The sequence below is a fragment of the Canis lupus genome, chromosome 4 (genome assembly GCF_011100685.1).
Source record: "Canis lupus familiaris isolate Mischka breed German Shepherd chromosome 4, alternate assembly UU_Cfam_GSD_1.0, whole genome shotgun sequence".
In the NCBI taxonomy this organism is placed as follows: domain Eukaryota; kingdom Metazoa; phylum Chordata; class Mammalia; order Carnivora; family Canidae; genus Canis; species Canis lupus.
In genome coordinates, this window is record NC_049225.1 from 50738299 (window position 1) to 50752880 (window position 14582).

The 14582-nt window shown below is 40.9% G+C and overlaps 1 protein-coding gene across 8 annotated transcripts in view; it reads left to right on the forward strand.

Annotated features, from left to right (window-relative positions):
* Positions 1–4852: 4852 nt before the first annotated feature.
* ATP10B (ATPase phospholipid transporting 10B (putative)) overlaps positions 4853–14582 on the forward strand; it is a 307612-nt gene continuing 297882 nt past the window's right edge. For 5 of the 8 annotated variants that reach the window (XM_038534853.1, XM_038534847.1, XM_038534849.1 and 2 more), the window contains exon 1: positions 4856–5111. The gene's annotated coding sequence lies outside the window, so the exon portion shown is untranslated. Of the gene's footprint in view, positions 5112–14582 lie in introns of all 8 variants that reach the window. The other 3 variants (XR_005358316.1, XM_038534855.1, XM_038534854.1) reach the window with 3 other exon arrangements.

Genomic DNA, 14582 nt, shown 5'->3' on the forward strand with positions numbered 1-14582 from the left:
GGTAACATGAGAAAGGAGCATGAAAACACAATGTACATTATCAAACTAGCTTGACAAGACATTAGCACACCTGTAACAGGAGAATGAAAAAAAAAAAAAGCCTCAAATACTTAATAAAATCAATAAAATAACATACCACATATCAAATGGACAGAAATTCTTTGGCTAGGGTTGGTAAAGAAATTTCAGAGTCAGATAAAGTAATTGGGCTTCTGTCAAATCTGAACATCCTAGGTTGCTAATCTATATTATGAAAGTTGAAAAAATTGGTGTTTGATTACAATCTAAAAGGAGATTCTGAGTGGCATTCGAAATTACTTTGGTCCACAATCATTTAGTAATATAGCTAGTGCAAGTCTCCACAACTGAGCCATTCATCAAGTCAAAAATTACCCACCCATGTGCCATCATGTGATTACTCATAAATATTTGTGCATCATAACACATGCAGAGCAGAGTGAGACACTGCACAATCACAAGAGGGCACCCTCACCATTTGGGGAGACAGAGTACATGCAAACCATATCATCCCAGCATATACATAGAACCAACCTGCCCATATCCTCTACTGGCTCCCACAGCAAGGAGATAATCAGGGGCAGGGATAATCAGAGAATGTGTTTGGTAGGAAGCAGAAGAAAATCTCATAACGAGTTGAAGGGGATAAAGTAGTTACAATTATCTGAAGAGGAAATGAGTACATTCCAAGTAGAAGATCTGAAAGACCCATGGTTAATCAAATAAATCTTTCCCTGATGAAAGCACTGGGAATTATATAAAATAAAGTCTGTTCTTACTTATCAAATAAATGCAAAATAAAAATAAGACAACATCTTCCACTAATTAAATTGGCAATATAAGATAATTATCAACAGAGTCAGCAAATCCTTCTCTAGGGTTGTAAATGTGATTGGCTACAACTTTTCTTGAGGGACAACTAGCAATGTATATCAATGGCCTTCAAAATTTATCATACATTTTAAGATAAAAATGCTATGTCTATTAAATGAAACCTACGTTGAATTTTTGTAAAATGGAAAAATCACAAAAATATGTACATCTAACAGGTGGGCATAGTTAAATTATGATGCATCCATACAATGATGATTGTGATGGAAAGAATATTTAATAACTTGCAAAATATTCATAGCAACTGATGAAGAATATGATCCAATTTTCATTTTAAAAGTACTTCCTATACACTAAAAACCGTCTAAAAATCTAAAATCATATTCACCAAAATATCAATGAATGATGGTTCTCTCTGAGTTGTAAAGTTAAGGGTGATTTGTATTTTTTTCTTTTTATTTATTAGTCATTTCCACATTTTTTTATAATAAATATGTATGCTTTAGAAACCAGAAAAACATGAAAAGTGTTCTTTTAACAACTAAGGAAAAAAGATTGAATGAGTAAAGGTCAGTTTTTTCTCATTGCTCATAGTGTAAAGGTCAGATTCCCTTACATGGCTTGGCTCTACCTACTACTCCAGTCTCCCCTTATTACATTCCCACTAACTCTCTCAGCCTTAACCACACAGGTCTCCAGGTTTTTGCCATTTGCTTTCTATCACAGAGCCTTAGCATAGTAGATTAGATTATTTTTATAGTTATATATTCCCATCCCCTCCCTATAAGAGTATTATGCTCCTGCTCCCTGCCATGTACAGTAAGTACTATGTCTCCAGTGTTGAGGATTCTACTTCTCTGTCCCATTTGCTTTAAGTTTGGCTTTTTTTCTTTTAAAGATTTTATTTATCTATTAGAGACAGAGACAGAGAGAGAGAGAGAGAGAGAGAGAGAGAGAGGCAGAGACACAGGCAGAGGGAGAAGCAGGCTCAATACAGGGAGCCTGATGCAGGACTCCATCCCAGGTCTCCAGGATCACACCCTGGGCTGAAGGCAGCACTAAACCACTAAGCCACCGGGGCTGCCCTGAGTTTGGCTTTGATCTCTACTTTTCAGGCCTCAATGGCCCCTTCTTGTGGATTTTGAGAATGTTGAAAGCTCACTGTCATCAAAAGAAATGTAAGCAAACATGACAAGGCTACATCCAAGTAGAAGCCTTCAGAGTTATGTTCAAGGTTTCCAACAGTGCTCCTGACCTTTTGTTCTACTACAAGAATAGCATGTCCCACATTGGTGTTGTTACTTCAGTTTGAGTCCTTGAATGAGAGGCAGAGTCATGGCCCAAGCAGAGCTACCATTAACCTACAGCCTACCTGTGAGTAATAGACAAGTAATAAAACTTTACAGTATAAGCCACTGAGATGTGGAGGTCAGTTAATACTGCAGCAAGACAGACTAATACACATGGCACATGGCCATTTCTTTATCTAGAATATTTTGACACACCACCTCTACTCTACATAGTTAATTCCACTTCTTCCTTCACATCTCAGTTCTACCCTAGGCCCTGATCAGATCAAATCCTTTTCATGAGCTTTCCTTCTTAATACTTATGATAATCATAATATCACAACTTTTGTGTGATTGTTCAATCAATATCTAGTATGCCAGTACTATGAACTCCTTCAGAGCAGGGACAGTGGCTATTTATTTGTTCACCCATTGTACCCCCAGGACCTAGCACACTGTTTGGCACGCAGTATATCCTCAATAAAATATATATATATATATAAATATATATATAATATAATATAAATATTTTAATATTTATATTTTATATAATATTTATATAATATTTAAGCACTTTCACTTTAAAAGCACTTTATATATATATGTATATTAGTTGATATTATCCTCGTAACTGTTTTGTGATGAAAGTACTACTATCTGCTCCTAATTACCCTCAGGGACATTTGGCCCTTTGCCCAACCACACAGCTGGGAGCTGGTGGAGAAGGGTTTAAATATAAGCACTCTGTGCCTAAGTATGTGTTTGTAACCACTAGATTATGCAGCCATTCATTTTGTCTAAAGGTTATGAGTACTGGGAAAGACTTGTGGAACTGCATTGGCCAGGTGAGAAAATATTTAATTTTAGTTTCTCTATTGTATCACATGGGATCATCTTAGCTACCACTAGCATGGGGAGGGCAGCTCCAGGAGATCATTTCCTCTCAAGTAAATAAAGCACACATGTTTTTCCACATCACTCTCATCATTTGGTGTCTACCCAGTGCTCCCTCCCGATTCACTGGTAAAGTGATGCCCATAACAGTGATGACATCATCACTAACACATTTTGGTCCTCTTCATACCCCTTGCTGTGCCTGCACAATCCCCTGCACATATTAGGTGCTAAGTAAATGTGTTTTAAATCAGATGGGTCCTGTCATTCTTGCCTTGTGATGTAAATGATTGGGATGGACAGTCATATAAGATATTGCCTGTACAATAACTCCTTTTGCGGGGGCAAGTGGGAGGTGAGAATCTCGTTCTAACACTAAATCTGACTGAAAAAATAAAAAACCTGAACATATTGCCTCAGCCATGGAGGAGGGAGAGGAATTGATTGCAGGGCCCATGAACCTGGCTTCTTCTCCAGGAGTAGTACCATGGGGAGTGAGCCCGGGAAGGGTTGGCATGAGAGGAGGCAGCTTTGGGAAAGGTAGTGTAGTAGTGGCAATAATTTAGGTCTGGATGTCAGAAGGGAGAAAGGGCAGAGCTAGGACTTAACATCTTTTCTGGTGGGATAAGAAAAGTTTCAATGACATCACTTCTAAGGTCTCTTACAGTTGGAATATCTGTGAGTCTTAACACTCTCTCATCTGACAAAGCTCATTTGTAAGTTAAAGGGAGGAGGAACACACTAGAGCCAGCTGGGAAATTCCTGAGGGTAGGGGTAGAAGCATGAATTGAAAACAATGGAAACAACTGGTCCTTGTGGAGTTTAAAAGACATCAAGAAATGTCAGGCTGGGAAGAGAGCAGACCTCTTCTAGGACAGAATTCCTTGAAGCACAGGAGCCAGACCACTCACATCGGAATCCTGAGGGGAAAAGTTTTAGAATCTGTATTTTAAATCTCTGGGAATCTGAGAGTTTCATGCAGAAATCTGCATTTTTAAAACCCCAGATCATTCCTATGAATCTGAAGATCTATACATCTCTGATCTGGAGAGAGGGAATACTAACTTACCAGGGCAAGGATATAAAATCCCCACTGCTTAGATTTGGAACCTGAGCAATGATTGGTTTTTTCAAAGATAATTTAACGCTTTATTTTAAGACCACCTGTGGATTTAGAGGAACAGTCATTAATTGGCATGACTAAGTGCTTGTTAATAATAGAGCTGGAGTGTATCATTGTGCTTTTTTTTGCTGATCTCCCCAACACAGATGAAGAAATGAAATCTCTCTTTTCAGCCTGGTGCTCAGATTTCAAAGTGTCTCTCAAGTTTCTCCCCCTCACCTTTTTTACTGAGAAAGAAAGGTGGCTGTTACATCTGTCATGAGACAAGCTGGGGCCCCTGAAATAGGGGTGCAATATAGCTAAGTCTCTGGCATAGAGATATAGCTGCTTGGCCTGGAATGAAGTTACCCTGTGAAGCAGCTAGACAAAACACCCATATTCTGACACTTGGTCTTCGAATTTCTACAAGTTTCTAAATCAATCACCAGAAAATGGATACTCTCTGGTCTCCCATATCTGAGCCAGGTGCCCAAGTTCTGGCTCTAATTCAGGGGCTCCCTCTAAAAATAAATTGGAGGGGCCAGCACCAAGCTGATGGAGACCAAATCAACCACCAACCAGCTAACAGCATAGGCAGCCTCTCTGGGGTTAGCTCTGGGTACCTGAGCTGGTTAGGCCAGCCCTGCTAGGGAGCCTTGAAGGAAGAGGAGGAGGAGGGTGGAGATGCAGGACTTGGAAGAAGAGCCTAGAAGCCTTGGAGAGGGTGGGGCTAAGCAAGTTTCTGCAGCAGGAGAGGAGGAAATGTTTTGGAGGAATTGTGTTGGGTTGGGCTTCTAAAAGCGGTTGAAGCTGCTTGTTCCAGCCAGAGATGGGAAGAAAGTTTTTACTGTCACTCACTCCTCTTTGAAGGGATAACTGGAGGTGGTAGCAGCCCAGGCTCTCTCCTTCGTGTCCCACCAGAAGGAGTCCTGACTCCCCCTGTCATAGCTGTGGAGCTTGTACCAAGGAGAGAGGAGGTAAGCATCCTACTTAATACTAAGACTGGAGGTTGGTCTTTTTCCTTAGCTCTCTCTACCACTTGCTGGCCTGGAGCAGGGTGTTACTTCAAAGGGAGCCTTTGAGCTTGTCCTTGGCCTCATCCCCAGTACCCTGGGTCCTGGGGGCTGGAGCTATGTCCCCTGTTAGCCACCAGCAGCGTCAGGCTCCCAGGGACTCTGTCTGGGGAGCTCTTTGCCCCATGCTGGAAAGCCCTGTGTGTTTAGTTGACTGGGTTATGAGGGCAGCTGCAGGTAGTAATTCATCTAGGTGGACTTGGCTTTTTCTACATGCTGATGAGAAGGCAACCTCTGTCAATGTTTCCTATAGTGAGGAATGAATTACTTGTATGACGAGTCATAATGTACAGGCATTGGTCATTACCTATACTATTCCAGCACCTCTTCCAAAAGATTACAAAATCATTATGCAGGATTTTGAAGTAAGTGCGCATGTGTGAGGAAGAGAGAGAGTGGGACAAATTTTGTTTTTTGATGATGGAGACTAAAAACTGTAACAGTGAGAACTTATTTCAAGCTTATGGTTTGTAAAGCATGAGGGTGAACTACTTTTTATCTCATTGCAAGTCCCTGAGTCAGGTGTTGGTATTATCTACAATTACTGATGAGGATGCTGAAGCTCAGGTTAACTGACCCTAACCAACGTTTGCAGGTCCAGTCCATGCTCTGGACTTAAATCAATGAGGTCATAATTAGTCTAGGATCCTCCAGATTCAAAATGTACAGGGCTGTTAAGGGACAACCACCTATAAAGAGGCTTTATAAGGAAGCTTTCTCCAGTCAGAACAAAGCTGACAGCCTCCATCTCCTGTTGCCATATTCAAGAAATAATTTATACCTTGTCTCTACTTCTCAGGCTTCAATGTCCCCTTCTTGTGAATTGGAGACTATTTGGAGTCCCCTGTCAGCAATATGTAATCTACATGATCCGTGCCATTAAGAATTTAGAGACTGTGCAGCTGAGCAGTGGAGCTGGTCTTTAAAACACCAGAGCCCATGGTGGAAGGGGAAAAAGAATGCACTCAGGGGACAGACTGTGGGCTGGTGTACTATGACCACTTAGAATTAAACCCAGTGTCCCCAGAATGGTTTACCAGACCTCTTATGACCTCATCTCTTGCCCATGCCCCAATCTTACCTAATATAAATCCCTCAATTCATGTGAGCCAACAACACTGGCTGCCTATATTCTTTTCCTCCTTGGGACCTGTGTGCCTAGTCTTCCTTCCATTTGGAACACTTTGCTCTGGATGTTTCCTATATTTGTCTTTCTTCAGTCAGGTTTCAGCTCAGCTCAAATGTTGTCTGTTTCAGAGGGCATCCTAAAATGCTCATTCAGCTCAAGTTAAAATGGGCCCAATATTGCCACTATCACCCCTAGTTATGCTCCTTTCAAGTTAATTATTTTTGCAATGCTGATGACCATCTGAAATTCTGTCCTTTTGTTTATTGTACATCTCCCCGGTAGAACACAAGTTCCATGAGGGAGGGGAGCCTCCAGGTCTTCTGCCTGCTGGACACTCCTGGATCCCCAAGGCTTAGCAGATTTCCCAGTAATGGCCAGAGCTGGGTTAACAGGGCAAATGAATAATAGAAAGGATCAGGAGATACCTTGACCACCAGGATGCCTCCTTCTCATTCAATACCTCCCCTCAAACTCCCTTGACAAGGCAAAAACCATTGGTCTAAAACTGAAATAAAAAGCACCTGAATTTTCAAGTGCTCAAGGGACACTTTATTTCATTCCTGGGGTAACATAGGGAAAAAAGCTAAATGGCATTAAGAGGACTTAGTTTCCTGAGAAATAGCAAGGTATGATAAGGCTGGTTCGCTAACCAGTGTCAATAAACATCACTGCCTCTGATTTAGCTCAGCATGCTCTTCTGAACCAAATGTGGTATTGATGAGAGCCATGACTGCACACTCACCATGCCAATAAGATTTCAGAAAGCTAAGAGTGTATCCTTCCAGCCTTGCTTCATCAGGTCACTCATTTAAATTCTTATCAGGCTTCGCTCACCTATCTTTTGCTATTTGGGGTATCATTTATAGTGTGGGAAGAGGCTTATATTTGGAACTAGGGGATCAAAGTGTTTCTATGGGCTCTACCACTCTGCAACTGTGGGCAAGTCCCTTAGCGCCTCCATTTGTCATGTTTCTCCTCTGTGAAATGGACAGAGAACAGCTGCCCTCTGTCATAGCCTGTGAGGTGGTTCTGAAGTGCAGATATGATGCCAGTTCATTGGCACAATAAAGAAACTAGCACAATAAATCTCTTGCTCACAAGCTACCTAGCCCTGCAAGCAATGCGAAGCAGAGAATACACAGGTGTGTTTGTTTTGGATAATTTCCCTTGCAGAAAATCCACAATTTCAAAAGAACTCTATGAGAGGAAGAGACTCTTCTGTAGAATTCCTTTTCCCAGGCAACTACCTCAAGAATCAACTTATACACTTTAATTAACACCCAGCTTATTTGCTTTGCAGTGAGGAACATTAGAATCCAGCCTAGTGAAGCTGCCTTCTTGGCAAGCACACAGCATTTGGCAGTATTTCACATGCTGGTGGTTTTTATGGGTCCCTTCTTACACTTATGTGTTCTTCATTGTAATGTATGTTAAGCCTTCCTGGCATCAGCCCTAGCCCTATTTAAAAGACATCTGATTTTATATCTGATCCTCAGGTTGTTCTATAATTTTTTTAAGGTACTCCTTATCTTGTTCTATTCTCTTCTTGGTTTGAAGATTTTTTTAAATGCCTACTTTTTTTATTAGAAGCCATGCCAGAGTCCTAATGATTTTCTGGGGGAGAAGGGGCCCTAAGCAAAGTTGTATCATGGAAAGAGAACTATATTATTTGGAGAACTGGGCTTAAATCCTGGCCCTGTTTCTTAGTAACCCTTGTCCAACTTCTGGAGGCTTGCTGGGGATAATAGCAATGTGAGCAGTGAACTTTTGTTGAAGACTTACTAAGTGCTAAGAGGATTCCTTGAATAATTTCATGTGATATTTATCCTGATGATCTTTGTGTTTGGAAACATGTTCCAAGACATGGAAGGATATGAGGTCATCAGGTAGTGAGTGATGGAACCCAAATTTGAATGCATGCTTGTTGACTTGAGAGCATGTGCTCTTACCTCCCAGGCTTATTGCCTTCTACTTCAATACACTACCCAGGGATCTTTCTTTATACACAATTTGATATTACTGGGCCTGCCGCCTTACAGTCTGTCATCTAATGAGATGATGCTTATGAGGATTCACTAAAATTGTGCAGTTTTACTTCATTTTTCTTGTTTACCAAAATTTAGAAAAAAAATATTCTGTAAGGAACTACTCCCTTTCTCTGGTGGCCTTTGAAGAAAATGACAAATATTTTTATAAAGAAAGCAAAATGGTGCATCCTGCCCAGAAGGAATATGAAGATCATTAGCTCCAACTCCAAGAATACGTTGGATAAGACTGGACCCAAACTTTCTTATAAATTCTTAAAATCTTTAGGAGAATGTGCAGATACTATATGCTATGCTAGGGACTGATAGTCGACATTGACTACCTACCTCTTCAACACTGAAAGAAGCATTTTCCTCATTATTTCATGTGGCCATTCATCACAGTGGTAAAAGATGTGGCCTTGTGGTTTACAGTGCCTGGCTCTTCATTTGCTAGTCTTGTGACTTTGGACAAGTTTCTCAACCACTTTATGTTTTAAGTTCCTAGTCTATGATTGAAGATATCACTGAGCTTTTCCTCTAGTGTTGTGAACATTATAGAAGTGGATACATAGAAGTGCTGGAACAGTTCTTGGTATGTAATGGACTCTCAAATATTTGCTGCCACTGTTATTTTCCCTCAGCCTTTCTATAAGTGAGGCCCTCTCACCCCCATCCTATAAATGTAGATACCAATGAAGAGTCAGGTCACACGACTAGAACCAGCATTTGAGCTTCTGTGTTCATCCAGAGCCTTTCCTCTTCTATGTTCTATTTCCTCAATAAACTCCCAAGGAAATACCAATATTTCTGGGAACCTGCAGTTTGATGGGAGTTTATACTCCAAGACCAAACCTACTTTCTTCCCATGCATGTACTCAAAGGTAAGTATCGGTCTCTTTAGGCTGGTGAATAAAGTGTTTTCTTAAAAATGACTAAGTTGAAAAAAAAAAAAAAATGACTAAGTTGTATCTCCAGAATATCATCAAACCAGCCAGAAATTTTTCTTCTATTCAGGATTCTCTCTATGGGCAGGCAGCCACACTGGACTTGAGGTAATAAGTTTGCTCATTAAAAGCAATCAATGGCACTACTATTTGCCAAGACAGAGTGCTGACCTATCCAGTTAGGGGGCTTCTTTTAGCTCTAAGAGAACACCATTCTCTGCTGGTTTAAATTTGTAACTTCTCTTGAGTAAGTACCATTGTTGGAATAAGTAACCAGGATACATTTTCCAGATATCTATCCTGGGCTTGGCAAAGACCAATGCCAGCATTTGTGCTCTTTTGGCTGTGGTATCCAGTTAGATGTTGGAGTTATTTTACAAACTCCTTCTCCCTATGAGTGAAGACCTGCCTCTGCCAGGATCCCAGCCACAATGTAAGAGCACCATGACTCCTGAAAAGTAGCCATCCTTCCTTTGCCTGCCCTAAGTTTGCCTGCGTCTTAAAAATCTCTCAAATAATGGCAGTAATTAATAATTAACAACTTCCTTTTATTAAGTACTTTCTATGTGTGAGTTTACTTAATTAGTTCATATAATCACAACTTTCTGAAGTAAGTTCCAGTATTATCCTCTCTATTTTAGGGAAGAGGAAGATAACATGTGGAAATCTCACAAACTTGGCCAGGGGCCCCCAGCTGAACATGGCACCACCAGGACATAAACCCAAACCTGTGTGACTAAATACCCATTCCTTACCTCTATGTTTAACTGCTTCCAAACTCCTCCTGCCTGAATCACCCTCACCTAGTTTGATAACACATTACTGATTAGCTGTGGAAAAACTCGTTCTGCTGGGCCTCCTCACAGGGGATGTGGACAAACCTGCCTCACCTGTTTCCCTGGACCTTCCCGCCCTGACCTGGGTGGTGAGCTTATTTTTCCTTTTGTCTTATCCAGACACAGTTGAGCTCCTTAATTACTCAGCTTCGCCTTCCCTCCCTAACCCTTTAGTCACTGGAATATCCTGGTAGATAAGCATGGGAGAGAAGTCTCCGTCCTTCCAAGGGCTCCCTTAGCCCACTCCTTACCCTTTAGAAAAGTAATCTTTTTGTATTTTTCTAATTCCTTTCCTTTCTTGTTCTCTTTTCAACTTGTTTTAAGAGTAAGCCAGATTTGATCACAGATCATAAAGCATGTTTTCAATACTGTGAGACAATTCAGTAATTGGTATCTTAGCCTGAGCAGTGGCCTGTGAATTCTGTCTTTTACAAAAGCAGACAAGATGGTGGTCTTCATTGTAGCTGTCTATCAATTGTTGCTTATGCAACAGGATTCTTACCAGTAAGGAATGCAGAAAGGAGTTGTAGAAATCTAGTTAAATCTTAGATACAATGCCTTTTAATGCCTATGAGATCTTGCACAAATTATTTTCCACAATAGCATAACACTGCTTTCACTTCATTCAGCTCTGCATATTTTACTGACATTTCTACAATGTCCCAGGCACTGACCCCTGTATGTATACATTTCACTTAAGTCTCCCACCAACATAATGAACTAAGTACTGTAATCATCACTTTACAGATTAGAAAACTAATGTTGATCAACACAGTTCTTTCAAAGTCAAAATCCATTCTATGGACCAGCATAATAACTGGCTGATGGTTCACTGTTAAATTGTTCCCTTTCTACCACAAGAACATGCACAAGTCTTTATCTTGTGCAGCTCATGCTGAGGACATTTTTCCAAGCCCCAGCAGACTGTATTGCTCCTCCTCATTTGCTAGTCTTCCAATCGATGACTGGAGCAGCTCCAGCCAGTGCCCAGATCATCACTCATTATCCCTTCTGCTCAGTCTGCTCTCCCTGTCACAGAAAGAAAGACACCTCATCGATGAGGGTAAATCATTTTTTGTTTCTAACAATTGAGAGATCTAATACTTATTCTTCCTTCTGGAAATACAACCATCTATTTCTTCTTCCTCTGCATGGTTGAAGCATCACCCGACACTGTTGCATTTCCAGGACATTGCAGGACAGAAAAGCAGGGGCTGTATGTGGATAAGCTGAATGAGCCACAGAGTTGTGGGCTTGGAGGAGACCCATTAGTACTTAAGTCCATGAGTACAGGAGTCAACTCCATCTCGTCTGTCACTGTTCCTAAATACCTAGAGCAGTACCAGACACATAGGACAGGATCACATCTTAGTCAATGAATCAGTTTATTAGCACCTTTAAAAAAAAAAAAATGTGTCTGGGATCCCTGGGTGGCTCAGTGGTTTAGCACCTGCCTTTGGCCCAGAGCACGATCCTGGAGTCCTGGGATCGAGTCCCACGTCAGGCTCCCAGCATGGAGCCTGCTTCTCCCTCTGCCTGTGTCTCTGCCTCTCTCTCTCTATGTCTATCATGAATAAATAAATAAAATCTTTAAAACAAATGTGTCTATTACATACTTGTTTTCTAAATACTCTGTTTTGCTTAAAAGTACACAAAAAAATGTGTGGTTGAGGAACTGCTAGGTCATTGGAATTCTTAAATTTGCGAACAGTTTCTTTTATTATTGAAAACTGTTTCCACGCCCACCTACACTTTGAGTTAGTCCAGACTCTGTTTTAGGATAGAGTTCATTTCCTTTCCATGTAATAGCAGCATCTCTCCTGTCATGGCTCACACTGAGAGTCCTATCACACACACTCTACCTCTTTCCATCCCAGGTGGGAGGTTGGCTGGATGGTGACCACCTGAGTATCCCAGAACCCCACTTTTTGGCCATATCCTCCTTTTTTCTTTGCTTCCAGGACTATGATTTCCCCTTACTGAGCACTAGCAATCCACCAGGCACAGTGCTAAATATCTCTATATACTACTACATTTAATCATCCCAAGATATTCACCTTATCATTTTGCAGACTTAAAAATACTGACAATTGGAAACATAAAGTCACATCTACATGTCCCTAAGCTTATTGATGATGAGCCCAGGCCCCCATGTCAAGTCTGTGCGTGTTACACAACCTCCTATGTGAGAAGAACACTAGTCCTTTTCTGACTTTCTCAAGCCAGATACCCACCACATGAAAAGTGTGATTTTTCTAGAAGGGCACTTTATAGTATCGCTTACTATGAAGTGCTTGGGGCTGAGTTCCCTATATCTATTAGGAAACACAAAATCCCTTAAAGGACCTATGCCTTCACTCTTGGTTGCCATCCTGTTAAGGATGACAGAGGAGATAGATACTGTGTGGTCTGAGAAAAAACAGCCCCAGTCCTTAGAAAAAGGGCTACAGGTCATGAGGCCTTAAGGGAAGGCCATTTCCACTGCCAAATGTGTGGAGATGAAAGTCAGTTGGGAGCCCAGAAAGAGGGTTTGGCAGGGGAGTGGGAGGGTCCTCTTTGGTTCCTCATGACCATTGTCACAACTTGTGGCTCCACCAGGGGCAGCCTTCACTAATACTTACCAGTCATTGTCATTTCAACAGAAATGAGATTTGTTTAAAAGGCAACTACTCTAAGTGGAAAATTAGTATTATCACAAACAGATCAACTGTAAAATTAAATAAATGATCACAGAACCCCATGAGTAAACTCTACCCAGACAGTGCTATCTATGGAAATCTCTGGCCCTGAAATCCATTCTTGCTTTGTCTAAAAGGAGAGTTAAATATTAACTGGCACCATTTTGTGGGTATGGAGTTTCAGTTTGGGAGGTTTTGGAGATGGAAGGTGGTGGTGACTGCACAGCATTGTGAGTGTACTTAATGCTACTGAATTCTGCACTTAAAATGGTTAATATGGTAAGTTGTTGATATATATATTTTACCACAGTAGAAAAGAAAAAGGAATAAAGCAGCTCTTTGTGTACAGTTATAAAACAACCTTCAAGATATCTTAAGTGAAAACAAAAGCTGAACTGTGTGATTAAAATGCTGTAACTTGCAGTTCAAAAAAAAAAAATCTCACACATCTATACTTGTATATGAAAGGATCCCTATAAAAGAATGATGATATTTGATACCACAGAGGGAAGGGGCTCCATGGGGTGGGAGGAAACAGGGAGGGAGGGTCATTGTTTGCTGTTTAAGGTGTGTTGCATGTGCACCCGAAACTCATTCTAGTTGAAATATTTTAAACCCTAATAAAAATGATTGACTAGCAGTATAATGAAACTGTCTCCCTGAAGCAGTTTCAACCTTGGCTACACCCTTGACTGTAGCTGCTCAAAGTAAGCTTCCCTAATGAGCAGCATCAGCACCACCTGGTTACAAATGAGGCTCTCCAGCCCCACCCACAGCCATGGAATCAGAATCTGTCTTTGACCAAAATCACCCAGTAGTTTGCAGGACATGAAAGAGTGAGAAGCTTGCAAGCAGGATTAGACTAATCTAATCCTGAGGTGGGGCTTGAGCCTGAACTTGATTAAAGCACCCTAGGTGATTCCACCAGGCAGTTGATGTTGAGAGCCACTGACTTAATGCAATTGGGAAAAATGAAGAGATTGAGTTTCCCTATTACGTGATTCACTTTTATTCAACGTGGTCTCTGTGTGCCTTTTAAAAGGCATTACACATGCCATACTTGAGACCACTGGTCTCAGATCTCACAAACATCACAGGAACATGTAGCACTGAGATTCACCTGAGCTTGATGGGAAAAAAATACTCTTTACTAGCTTTGAGTACATTTTTCTCCTTCTATAAAATAGACCTCGGAGTTCCACACCAAACACATGCCAATTAAGGATTTTTTAATCCAGGAATATAGCATAATGTCAGGTCATCATAAAATCATACCTTGGAATTATAAAGATATGCATTGGAATTCACAATTCACCTTCTGAGGCCCCTGCCAAATGGGGTTAACACCTACCTTATAGAGCTGTGTTATTTAAATGAAATAGTGTAGATAATGCTTGATGCATCCTATGTGATTGCTCACTGAGAGATGACAATTGTTTATGGGTGTTTATGGTCCACTCTCCCCTCCCTGCCATGTCTCGTCCTGGGCTTCTCTCACTGTCACCACTCCCTCCACATTTGCTTATCTGCCTTGAGCATCTCTTGTACAGATTACATTTCTCACATTGCAATTGAAGCTAAGGAACTCGCCTTCTACCTCCCCCATCTCTTGACAAACAGAAAAAAGCTCTGCTGTCTCTTACCAAATTATCTGACACATTTCTAAAATACAAGTGAAACCTCATTACATGGATGAACAGCTTTCCATCAGCTCATTCCTAGCTCTGATATTAATATAATTGTTGCTGAGACATTGCAGTT